Source organism: Tenrec ecaudatus, chromosome 2 (assembly GCF_050624435.1).
Source record: "Tenrec ecaudatus isolate mTenEca1 chromosome 2, mTenEca1.hap1, whole genome shotgun sequence".
Taxonomy (NCBI): Eukaryota; Metazoa; Chordata; class Mammalia; order Afrosoricida; family Tenrecidae; genus Tenrec; species Tenrec ecaudatus.
This window is the reverse complement of record NC_134531.1, coordinates 113,889,293-113,901,856: the sequence shown is the minus strand read 5'-3', so window position 1 is coordinate 113,901,856 and position 12,564 is coordinate 113,889,293. Positions and strand designations below refer to the sequence as shown.

The 12,564-nt window shown below is 38.2% G+C and overlaps 1 non-coding gene across 1 annotated transcript; it reads right to left on the bottom strand.

The window, feature by feature from the left end:
• Positions 1-6,587: 6,587 nt before the first annotated feature.
• On the bottom strand, positions 6,588-6,751 carry LOC142441703 (U1 spliceosomal RNA). Its single transcript, XR_012783056.1, has one exon. It is a non-coding gene; the product is annotated as a U1 spliceosomal RNA (small nuclear RNA).
• Between the last annotated feature and the right edge of the window lie 5,813 nt (positions 6,752-12,564).

Genomic DNA, 12,564 nt, shown 5'->3' with positions numbered 1-12,564 from the left:
GGTTTCCTGGTTCTAGGTATCATGCAGATTATTTGATAAGTCTGGTGTGCCTTCCTTTAAAGACAGTTTGATCATTTTCATGAAAAGATTTTTTTGTGAATCAGGCACTATTTCAAATATACCATTTAAAATTTAGCGGGCAAATTCTAAATGGTTGCAGAGAAAACTTAAGAAATAATCACCCTTGCATTTGGTAAAAGCAAGACATTTTCTGTTGGGTTTGTTTGCATTGACTGCACAGTGGATTTCATAAGCACACACACGAAAACAGGTTCTAGTCGGCCACTGGTCAACAGTGATGTGAAAACTGCCGTCTGCAGCTGCTTCCAAGGGAATTACAAAACCAGATATTTCTTTTGCTTATTTTTCTCAGTGTTGAAAGGCAGGTTGAACAAGTTGGGCTGACATAGCACTCTTTAGCCTAATCAGTTACACTTCTCTTTGTTCTATTGTACTTTATTATTTAATGCCATTCAGATTCATTTCTTGTGAGGAAAAAAATGATATTTTTCTAGTAGTAAGGGAAATTACTGAGGGCAGTGGAAAAATTGTAGTATTATGTAATGCCAGAAGGGAGGTGTTTGCCATAATATTTGATTTATTCACAAAGGAAAATGTCAAAAATTCGGAGATAGACTGTTTAGGCAGCGAGCTGCTAACTGGGAGGTCAGTGATTCAAACCCTCCCCCTGACGCCATGGAGCTGTCTGTCCCTGTAAAGATTTAAAGTCTCACAAAGAGTACAAGAACAAAGAGCATGTTCTAAAGCTGACTGTGGTGAAGATTGTACAACATTTCTTGATGTGATTTAACTATTGAATTGTTGATATGTGAATTATATGAAAATAAGACTATTGGGGAAAACGAGAAAAGAAGAAGCAAAATGGAAATATCTTTTTAAAAAGACAAAGTCTCAAAAACCGTGTACAGGGCTACTATGAGTTGGAATTAACTTGATAGCTGTGGGTTTGGCTTGGGGCAACATTTTAACTAAGACACTACTTATGAAAGGAAAGTCCAGCTTAAACTTACAGTCTTTGGCAGCTTTGGGTGTTCCCGAGAGCTGACAGAGAAATTCATTGAGAATATTTAAAGCATCCATCCACAGTGATTCAGTCTTTTTGGAATTTTTACCTTATAGAACTTCAGACTGGATTTTGTTTCTGTGGGTTGGTATTTGGCAGAAAAATAAAAACAACATTTCTCCCAACAGTATAATAAAATTAGAGGGTTTTTTTTGTTTTATTTTGTTTGTTTTCTATTTCTTTGGCTTACTGCTGTTGGACGTAACATTTTATCCATCTTGAAAAGTGCTATTTATAAGGTAGGTGAAATTCTATTACTGCCAATTTATAGAAGCATGAATTTCATAATGGCAAAAGCAAAACCTAATTCGGCCAGCAGGTAGTCCTATTTCCTGACAATTTCATCTTACATAAAATGTCATCAAAGTATAATTTTGCTATTTTGCTTAGAATTATGTGGTGTGCCAGGGTAAGGTCCACAGGGAGTACAACCCCAAGATTTGAAACACATTACTAGTGCATAAAACAAGCACAAAGGAAATTCTATAGTGCATTCTAAATCATCAGAACTTTAGTCCTACATTAAAAAAATATAATTACAAATATTTAGTTTTATAGCAGATATATACATTATAAGCATATGAAAACAATTCTTTTTATTAATGAGAAAGTTCAAATTCCAGCTTCAGCACTGTGCTTCATTAGGTACCCACAAATATATCTGTTAGTGATGACTTACCAAGTGCCGACAGATTTCCCCATTGCCAGTCTCTCCATTGTACAGCACACCAATAATCTTTTAAAAATGTAGATAAGGTTCTATCATTCGGCTTCTACATCCTGCAATGGATTTTACTCCATTCTATTTAGAATGTGACTCATGTTCCATACTCTGACTTAAATATAATACTCTATAGCAGTGATCCGAAGTTTTGGTCTCAGGCCCCCTTTGTAATTTTAAATATTGAGGACTCCCCAAGGATTTTATTTATGTTACTTATATATCTATTGATATTTATTAAATTAGACATTAAAATAGAAAACTCAAAAATGTATTTTAATGTATTTGAAAATTATATACATAATATAATTTTAATTAAAAGTAAGCACATATTTTTTCCAAACAAAACAAAAATTATTGAGAGGCATGGTATGTTTTGTAGTTTTGCAAATTTTTTAATGTTTGACTTAAGAAGAGACTGGATTTTTCACAACTGCTTTTTTTTTTTTCATTTTACTATTTGCCACATGACACGTGTCCTCTGGAAAACTTTCTCTGTTCATGAGAAAATGAGAGTAAATGAGAGTCTTAGTACTATTATTATGAAATCTCTTTTGAGCTCAGGGATCCTCTAACTGTATTACAGAGATTCCTTAAGGGTACATTGGACCACACTTTGAGACTCAGTGCTGTACATGATCTGGGCCTTTGCTTATCTCTGTAACTTCATCTTCTGTCAATTTTTCCTATACTCACTCATGCTACCCCTCTCGGTTCTTAATCCCATCACACTATATATTTTTACCCCTGGAATTTTTGCACTCACTCTGAGTTTGGCTCACATGCTCAGGCCTTCTTCACGGAGAGAGGTCTTTGCTGAGAGATACTCCTTTTTTACCAACACAGGAGGTAACTCTTCCTTGTGATGAGGTGGCATCGAGTCAGTTTCTACTCAAAACTACCTGTGTGCAACAGATAAAACACTGCTTGGTCCGGTGTTATCCTCACATTTGTTGCTATGTTTGAGACAATGGTTGCAGCCACTGTGCTAATCCATGTAATGAGCTATTCTCTCTTTCACCGACCCTCTACCAAGCATGATCTGCTTCTCCAGGGACTGGTCCCTTATGTGAACCTGTCCAAAGCACACAAGGCAAAGTCTTACCATCTGCCTAACCAAGGAGCATTCTGGTTGTCCTTCTCCCAAGACATATTTACCCTGGAAGCTACTTGTATAGTCAGTGCTCCTTGCCAACATCATAATTCAAAGGTATAAATTTTACATTACCCTGTTTTGTTTCTCCATAGCACTTAAAACTAAAAAAATGATAAATTCCACGTATGCTTATGTGCCATATTCATCTCTACTAATTAACTTATGTAAACTCCACTTACACACAAACCTTGTTTGTCTCATAAACTACTGAGTCTTAGGTTTATATCATCATAAGTGGAGGCTTTAAACATTTTTAATATTTATAAATTTAAATGTGTTTCTTATGATGGGGTAGGAAGACAATCCTTCAAGGTGGTTCCAAGTGTCCTGACCGAGATAGATGATGTGATTGAAGGATCCACAGTTCTGACATCTGATATTCTTAACCATAACAAGAGGAAATAAAGCTTGCCTTTTAGGACTTTTATAAGGATGACTTGGGAAAACACAGGTATAAGAAATGTCTAACGTATATACCAGCTATAGCTCACTATTTCAATAGAGCATTGTTAGTCTACTATAGTCACCTCTCCAATACCATATATGATAACCTGGTTATTCCCATCCCTGAATTATGGTTAATAAGAAAATACCTGAGGCTTATTTCCTGTGTAGACCCTGCAAATGTGTATTTGGGCTTCTACTGTCATAGCCTTCTGCAAATCAGAATCTCACAATTTAAGCTCTGATATTATTCTCACCTTCAGATTTGGATTATATAATTTACAATCTTTGGGTCACAGATGTTGGTGTGCTTCTTGCATGGGGGCTTAGTTGACATCTCACTTAGATGGCTGCATTTTTGAAAACAAGATTATAAGACCTAGAGCACTATTTTTATTATTTGTGTGTGTGGTTATTTTCATAATCGTTTTTACTGCCATATCTTACACATTCCAATATATCCATTCACATACAATTTTGTTGTTCAATCCCATTGGGTGGGGTTATTCAATCATCTGTGATATCCATTCCCCCCACCCCTCTTGTACCCTCAGGGAACCATTATTCCCGTCACTCTCTCGGGGAGGGGGGGTCATCCATCTTGACCTTCATGTACTGAGTGATCCTAAATATACAAATGAACATACATAAATCTAAAGTGATCAATCAGGTAAAACACATAAAAACCTTACTTGTAAGAGGAGGAATTTTAAAAGAACTAGAGGGTAGTTATAGTTCATAGGTGCAATACAGAACCATGTCTCTATCATGGTTTCATGTGGCCCTTCTGAGAGGGACTTATCAATTATCTTGCAGGTGGATTTTGGGTCTCTGCTTCATCCACGCCCCTTCACATCAACTTGGTTGCATGTTTTTGAACTTTTGATACCTCTTCTGTCAACATCTCATACTCACACAGGCTGGTATGCTTCTTCCATGTGGATTTTATTGCTTCCCTGCTAGATAGTTGCATGTTTAATCACAAGCCTTTAAGACCACAGATGCTATATCTTTTGATAGCTGGGCACCATCTGCTTTCTTCACCATATTTGCTTATTGTTTCAGGAAGGTGAGTATCATACAATGCCACAATATTAGAACAAACCATTCTTGTACTATTGAGTTAAGATTTAAGTAGAGGCCTAAAGTTTATCTGCTTTCTTGTTATATATATATCCCCATGCAAATACCTTTTCCAACAACATAAACAGTGACAATAATATGTACCTCACTAGATGGAATACACTGAGAACAAACAGTATATCCCCCTCCTAGCCCACTGTTAAATTTTTCTCATCATTCACCTTTCAGTAATTCTTCCCAGATACAATTCAATTGTTCAAACATGGTAGGTAAAGCTACACACTCCTATCAGTCAATTTTAGAACACTTAATATTCCCCTGTACCTATCATTACTGACTCTTCCTCACCCCATACCTCTATGTTCCCCAGGAACTATTAGTCTACTTGCTGTCTCTGTAAGCTTGCCTATCCGGAATATCTTGTATGGATGAACACACACACACACACACACACACACACACACACACACACACACACACGTCAAACAGGAATCTTGACAAAGAGCAGATGAATACCTCTATGTTAAAGGGAGAGAAGGACATGTTAAAACCCATTGGTCAAGTCTCCATTTTTTTTCAGGGTTACGTATCCCAGGCCAAGGCACTATTCTTTCTGATAGCTGGGCACCATCTAATTTCTTCACCACACTTTGCTATATTAGTCACGTCTTCCCTTTTTCCTTCATGAGGGTGAGTATTGAACAGGGCCAGGTTTGACACTCTTTTTCTATCAACAATGCCATATTTTCTGAGTACTGATTCTTCCTTGTTTCTAACTTCTATATTTCAAGGACCAATAAATAGAAATAAAGCTTGATTCATGCTTGATCAATTTAAGATAGCAGGAGTTGGTTAAAGTATTCCATTTGTTGGGTGCATAAGCAAATGTGGTGAAGAAAGCTGATGGTGGCCGGCTATCAAAAGATATAGCATCTGGGGTCTTAAAGGCTTGAAGGTAAACAAGCAGCCATCTAGCTCAGAAGCAACAAAGCCCACATGGAAGAAGCACACCAGTCTGTGTGATGAGGAAGTGTTGAAGGGATCAAGTATCAAGCATCAAAGAACAAAAATTCATATCATTGTGAATGATGGGGAGTGTGGAGTTGAGACCCCAAACCCATCTGTAGGCAACTGGACATTCCCTTATGGAAGGATCATGGGGAGATGAGCCAGTCAGGGTTCAGTGTAGAACGATGAAATATATAACTATCCTCTAGTTCCTAGATGCTTCTTACCCCCCAATATCATGATCCCAATTCCACCTTACCAATCTGGCTAGGCCAGAGGATGGACACTGGTACAGATAGGAACTGGAAACACAGGGAATCCAGGGAGGATGATACCTTCAGGACCAGTGATGAGAGTGGTGATACCGGGAGGGTGGAGAGAGGATAGGTTAGAAAGGGGGAACCCATCACAGGGATCTACATATAACCTCCTCCCTGGAGGACGTACAACAGAAAAGTGGGCGAAGGGAGACGTCGGCCAGTGTAAGACATGACAATAATAATATATAAATTATCAAGGGTTCATGAGGGAGGGGGCAACAGGGAGGGATGATGAAAAATGAGCTGATGTCGGGCTTAGGTAGAGAGCAAAAGTTTTGAGACTGCTGAGGGTAATGAATGTACAAATGTGTTTTATACAATTGATGTATGTATGGATTCTGATAAGAGGTGTATTAGCCCCTCCCCCCCAAAATATTCCATTTGTTTATTAGTAGTAAAACTGAACTGTTGTACTAACTGGCCTTACTTGTAGGTATATACACTTCAGCATAGAAATATTTCTAAAGTTAAAATAACTGAAGAAAAAATTCAAGTCTCAAGTTGCAATATTAAATGATTCAATTCTAGAATATTTTCTTATTTTTTGTACTCATCATTTTTCATGTAATTCATTTTTTTCTAATTGTGGCAAAAATATACACAACAAAACACTCTCCAGGTCCACAATTTCTTCCATTGCCACTGATTATAGTCTCTGTGTTGTACAACCATTATTGATCTCCTTTTCCAAATTATTCTACCACCATTGACATAAACCCCATGCCCCCTAAGCAACGGCTTTGCCTTCCTTTCTTTTCTTTTTTTTTAAAATAGGGGATAGCGTGAGTGCAGTCCCCCACTACCACAAATTATGCAGTCAAGTTTCCCACATTTGGGGAAATCGCAGGGGTCAGCACACCCGGAGGGCAATGGATACGCCTCGCCCTGGGAAAACCACCTTTGTAATCATGGCATCTCCCCTGCCATGTAAGTATAGCTTTGCCTTTCATCCATGCTAACTGTTGGTCAAGTTTGGTTTCTTTCATTTTTATTACTAGTTTTCTTGATATAGTATTCACTTCCATGGTTAAATCATGTTAGAATGAATTGTATGTACATCATCACAATCGGCTCTCAGGCTCCCTACCCCTCCCGCATTCATTGTTTGCTCCCTCAATCCCTTCGCACTCTTCACTTTCCACCCCCACCTCCACGTCACTGACAAATCATCGCATCAGTTATTGTTTGTATGTATCTACCCCTGCTGTGCTTTACAAAGTGGGAAACCCAACAGAAACAATAAAAAACAAAGCCAAAATAAAACAACAAGAAGAAAATAATGACATAAAGATAAAAATTCAAATAAAGAGTAAGAAAGAAAAGACCACCATCGATATTTAAAAACCTAGAGAAGAAATTTCTGTTGTGGAATAAGCAAGAAATATTTGGGCCTAGAACAAATTCAGGTTGGGTCAAGAGGGAGGTCAATCGACCAAGTATTAAATAATATCATGCTTGATTCATCACCATCAAGTTTACAATAATCTCTGTCTGATAGTAAAGTTGTTCACGTTCCATGCCTATAGTTAGAGGGGATCTGACAGAAGTTTATTCTGACTAGATACTCTGCAGATGGATTATGGGCTCACACTGTCCTCCACAGCCTTCCAAAAATTGCAGGCCACAATATTTTCATTTACCTCATAAGTATGTGAAAGCTGGACATTGAATAAGATGAATCGAGGCCATTAAATTATGATGCTGCAAAGGGGATGAAATATACCACCGTAGAATGGTAGCCAGAATGCTCCTTAGCAGCTAGGATGGTGGGGCTTTGTCGTACTGTACTTTGGAAGCATCAGGAGAAGGATGTCATACTTGGTAAAGCAGAGGGTCAGCAAAAAGGGGAAGAGGTATATTAGCAGTAACTGCAAGTCTGGGCTCCGACGTAGTAAAGATTGTTAGGATGACCAGGCAGTGTTTCATTCTGCTGCACTAAAGCGCACTCTGAGTTGACAGGGACTGCTTGTAATAGACAGTCATGTACTCATCACAACTTACGAGCCCTGGTTGCATAGTGGTTACACTTTGAGCTCCAATCCACAGGTCAGCAGTTCAAAACCACCAGGCGCTCTGCAGGAGAAAGATGGGGCTTTCTACTCTCATAAAGAGTTACAGGCTTGGAAACTCACAGGAGCAGCTCTAACCTGTCCTATAGGGTTGCTATGGATTGGCATCAACTCGATGGAAAATGAGTGAGTCCCGCAACTTAGATTTTAAGAGCTGTTCAGGCCATCTTAAATATTGTTTGCACTCAGGGAATTTGTAAATCCCAGGAGACAATATTTTCTAGAAATAATATGGGCAATTGAGCTAGCCTTCACATTGGTTTTTAAAAATTAAAGTAATTGAATGATAATTTATGGAAAATTCTGAATGTACAAAAAGTAATACAAAGGCAATCCCCGGTTATGAACATCTAGATTATACTTTTCCCTTGCTCTTTCATGTTACCTACATTTGTCTTCACTTTGAAATGACTGAACCAACCCAACTTGCACTTCTTCTTCATAATCACCTTTACTTGCTATACATGCAGCTTTTACATCATTGAATGGGTCTCTCCTTCCACTGAAATAAGACTAAATACAGACTGTATGCACTTTTCCCTGCTTACAAATTCTTCTAGTTTGGACCACATTTTTGTTAGTATCACCTGTTGTTATATGTCTATTGACTTACCATATGTTCTGATAAAATAGATGTTCATTTTGCCATACTTAATTGCGGAATCTCTTGTGTGTTTTTTAAAGTTAAACTGTATGTTTTAGTTCTTCGGTTATTTAAAGATCTTGTGCATTGTTAATCGTGATACAGATTATTTGGCACAAGAATTGGAAAGAGAAATTTAAGCAATATTGTAAAACTCCAAGTAGCTAGAAAAGCCATGGTTGATGGATCGTCACAGTGAAAAGAAAATGCATTCACAGGAATCCCACAGATGAAAATATGTCTACAGCACAAGTGGAAATAGTGTTTCAGAAACATGGGCAGGTACACGTCTCAGTCCACGTGGGTCAGTGGTGCAGTCTTGGCCATTTAAAGGAAAGCACTAGAGTAATGGACCCATTTTACTTTAGAAATGACGCATTCTCATCTAACATCATACTTGCCAGACCAAGTAAGAGGAATAGATTTATGAATTCCATTCTTGATATTGAAAAATGAGTGGAAGCTGGATTAGTCATTTTCTATTTCAGCATTCATAATTATTTTAGTGTTAAAAAAAGAAGTTAAGTTCAGTGAATCCAAAGTCTTTCTAACATTGTACTTTGGGAGATTTCTCTGAGTCACGCAGACCTGTATATACTTACCAGGAAACCAGCATCCATCCTACACTGTTTGGTCAGGCATAGTTGCATCTGAGACTGCTTTAGGTGAGAGAACTCAGAATTGGTTAAGTAAACAGCAGGGTTTCCTAGAATCTCTTGCCTCTTCATTTCATTCTCATCTCTGCTTAAGGCCATACAGGGTAACTGGAATAGTTTCAGCTTTTAGTATCCTGAACTATAATGTTGTTGTGGTTAGGTGCTATTGGGCCCGTTCTGACTCATAGTGACCCTATGTCCAACAAAACAACGCATTGTCCAATCCTGATCCATCCTCACAATTGCTATGTTTGAGTCCGTTGTTGCCATCACCAGTCCATCTGTCTCTTGAGAGTCAGTGTTCAACAGAGGATCACTGGGAGTCAGAGCCAATTTGACAGGACCGTACAGCCTAGCAACTTGTCTTCCTTGGTTTCATTGTCTGCAAAATCCATATAGTCTACCCTCACATGAACAAGAAGGCAGCAATTGTTAGCGCCCTTTTAAAAACTATATATAAACTGCAGTTTCTGTACCATACTTAATGGTTAATAAATGGTAGGTATTTTTACTAGTTTTCCCCTGGTCTTACTTAATGATTGTCCAGTTTTCACATGCATATGAGGTGATTGAAAATACCATGACACGGGTCTGGCATTCCTTAGTCTTCTGAGTGACATTTTTGCTTTTTCACACTTTAACGAAGACTTGCCCTTTCATTTCTTGCCTGTGTCTTCCATGAGCATAGATTGTGAACCCAAGTAAATGACACCCTTGACAACTTCCATCTTCTCCATTGTCGTGATGTTGCCTAGTGGTCCAGATGTGTGCGTTTTTGTTTTCTCAACAGTGGTTTGCATACCATACTGCAGCCCTTGGTCTTTATCCGGAAGTGCTTCAAATCATCTTCAGTTTCAGCATTCAAGTTATATTACAGGTTGCTAATGAGCAGAAAGAAGGAACCTGATTTGTTCAAGGCCACAATGCGGGTAAACAAAGGAGCCTTGATTGAACCCACCTCTCTCTAGGTCTTTGCGGTTTTAGATTTACACCATGCAGTCTCTAGTAGTTATGGACAATAGGAATTGAATGCTGTGGGTTTCTTTTCACCCTATGCATAATGTGACAATATTGTGATATGTGCCAAGGAAAAATATTTTATGCTTATGACTCTGTTTTGGCTTTGAGTTATCAGTATTTACATTTTTGAATTGTAATGATGCATCTCTATATAACAATAATCAGTATAGTAATGTGCAAATGGATCTTGTCTAAAAGTTTATTAACTGTTCTAGATCTTTGAGTATAGAATTAATGCAAAAGTTGGAAACAAAGAGGAAGGAACTTATGGTCTTGGTGATTGTGTTAGACTGGGTTGGCTAGAGAAACAAATCCAGAGACACTCATGTGTTTAGGAAAGAACTTTATATCCAAGGTTAATAGTATGTTTAGAAAACATCCCATCCCAGGCCAGATCAAGTCTATAAGCCTGATATTAGTGCATGTGTCTAATACCAATCTATAAAGTCCTCTTCAGAGTCACTCAACACATGCAATCATGCTGACAGCAGGAAGATCATAGGCCAGTGGGTGAAAAGTCTTGTGGAAGCATCTCAGTGCTGTTGAGGCTCTTCATGTGGCTCCTCCAGTTCCAGGACTCTGGCTGCCATCAGCATAGCTTCATGTACCTTGTCAACAAAATGTGAAGCAGAGAGAGTATGTGTCCCACCTCCAGGGAGGAGGACAGGAGTTCCCTGAATCCTCAGGAGAAGGCCCTGCCCACACAGGGGCATGATTGGTTATGACCTGATTAACAGGCTAGACTCCACCCCTTTGCTCAAGTTGACAGGAGATTATGTAGCTGCCACAGTGATAGAAAAGAAGCTGGAGCTTGCATGATAGAATTTTGCACGACCAACGACTTGTACATAGCAAACACCTTTTCAACAGCACAAAATGTAACTACACATGTGGATTTCTCTAGATGGAATACCCAGAAACCAAACTGAATGCATCTGTGGGAAGAGATGATGAAGAAACGGAATATCGGCATCTAAAATGAGGCCAAGGGCTAGCTACAGAACAGACTAACAGCTGGTCCTATCTAAGTTCAGGGTAAACCTGAAGAAAACGCACACGAGTCCACAAGAGCCAAAATGCAACCTTCAGTCTATCCTGCCGGCATCTCACCGACATCTCCGGAACAGAGTTGACACATGGAACACTAATGTCAGGTGACCTGAAAGCTGGGAGTGGACGTCAAGAAACTCATCAATGAAGAGAGTAAAAAGTCATTAAAAGGACAGGAGAGCAAAGATCAGCGTGGATGTCAGAAAAGACCCTGAAACCTGCTTTTCATTATCACAGAGCGATGGCAAATGGAAGAAATGATGAAGGCACAGAACCGAATAGAAATTTTCAAAGGGCAGTTTGAGGAGATATAGTAAAATATTATGAACTGTGTGAAGATCTGGAATTAGAAATCCGAAAAGGAAGAACACACTCAGCATATCTTAAACTGAAAGAACTAAACGGAAATTTCAAGCCTTAGGTGAGGCCATTACTTACTTTGGCTGTAAGTATTGTCAAAACTTTTGGTTTTGCTCTGTAGTTGCCTTTTTATTTAACAAAGGGATGTAGGAGATTAAAAAAAAATCATCATTTTCATAATCCATAAGATAATTTTGGCACCACTTACCAAGATGGTTGTAGTAATATTGCTGTGCATATAAAACTGAAGAGTAGAAGCTATGAATTGCAGAATTTCGCCCGGCATCACAGTTGTTACATTAATCAGATGAATATTTTCCTATGCTCCTTGGGACTATAAACTTTGCATCGAAAAGATGAGCCTTTGAAAAAAAAAAGAGAGGACCTGATGCAGAGGGCTTAAGTGGAGAGCAAATGTTTTGAGAGTGATGAGGGCAAAGAATGTACGAATGTGCTTTATACAATTGATGTATGTATATGTGTGGATTGTGATAAGAGTTGTATGAGTCCCTAATAAAATATAAAAAAAGAAAATGATTAGGGCAAAGAATGTACGGATGTGCTTTATACAATTGATGCATGTATATGTGTGGATTGTGATAAGAGTTGTATGAGCCCCTAATAAAATATTAAAAAAAAGAAAAGATGAGCCTTTGTTTTTATTGATGTTATTTTTAGTTGCTGAATCATAATTCAACACATTAGACTGAACAGTAGAATAACTTTTGTTTATTTTTTAGTTTTATTTCAAGTTGAAATTTGGAAATAAAAAGCTTTTAAAGAATGAGGGGGAGATGGTCTAAAAAAGACAATCGTAAGTGTAAAAGCCAGGTTAATGCTTGTCTTGTGCTCCATTTATTTTAAATTGGCAATGGAGTTTATCCCCTACAGCTCTTCAAAGTGTGGCCTATTAGAACTATGTTTTTCAGCTAAAATAACCTAGTCAAAAT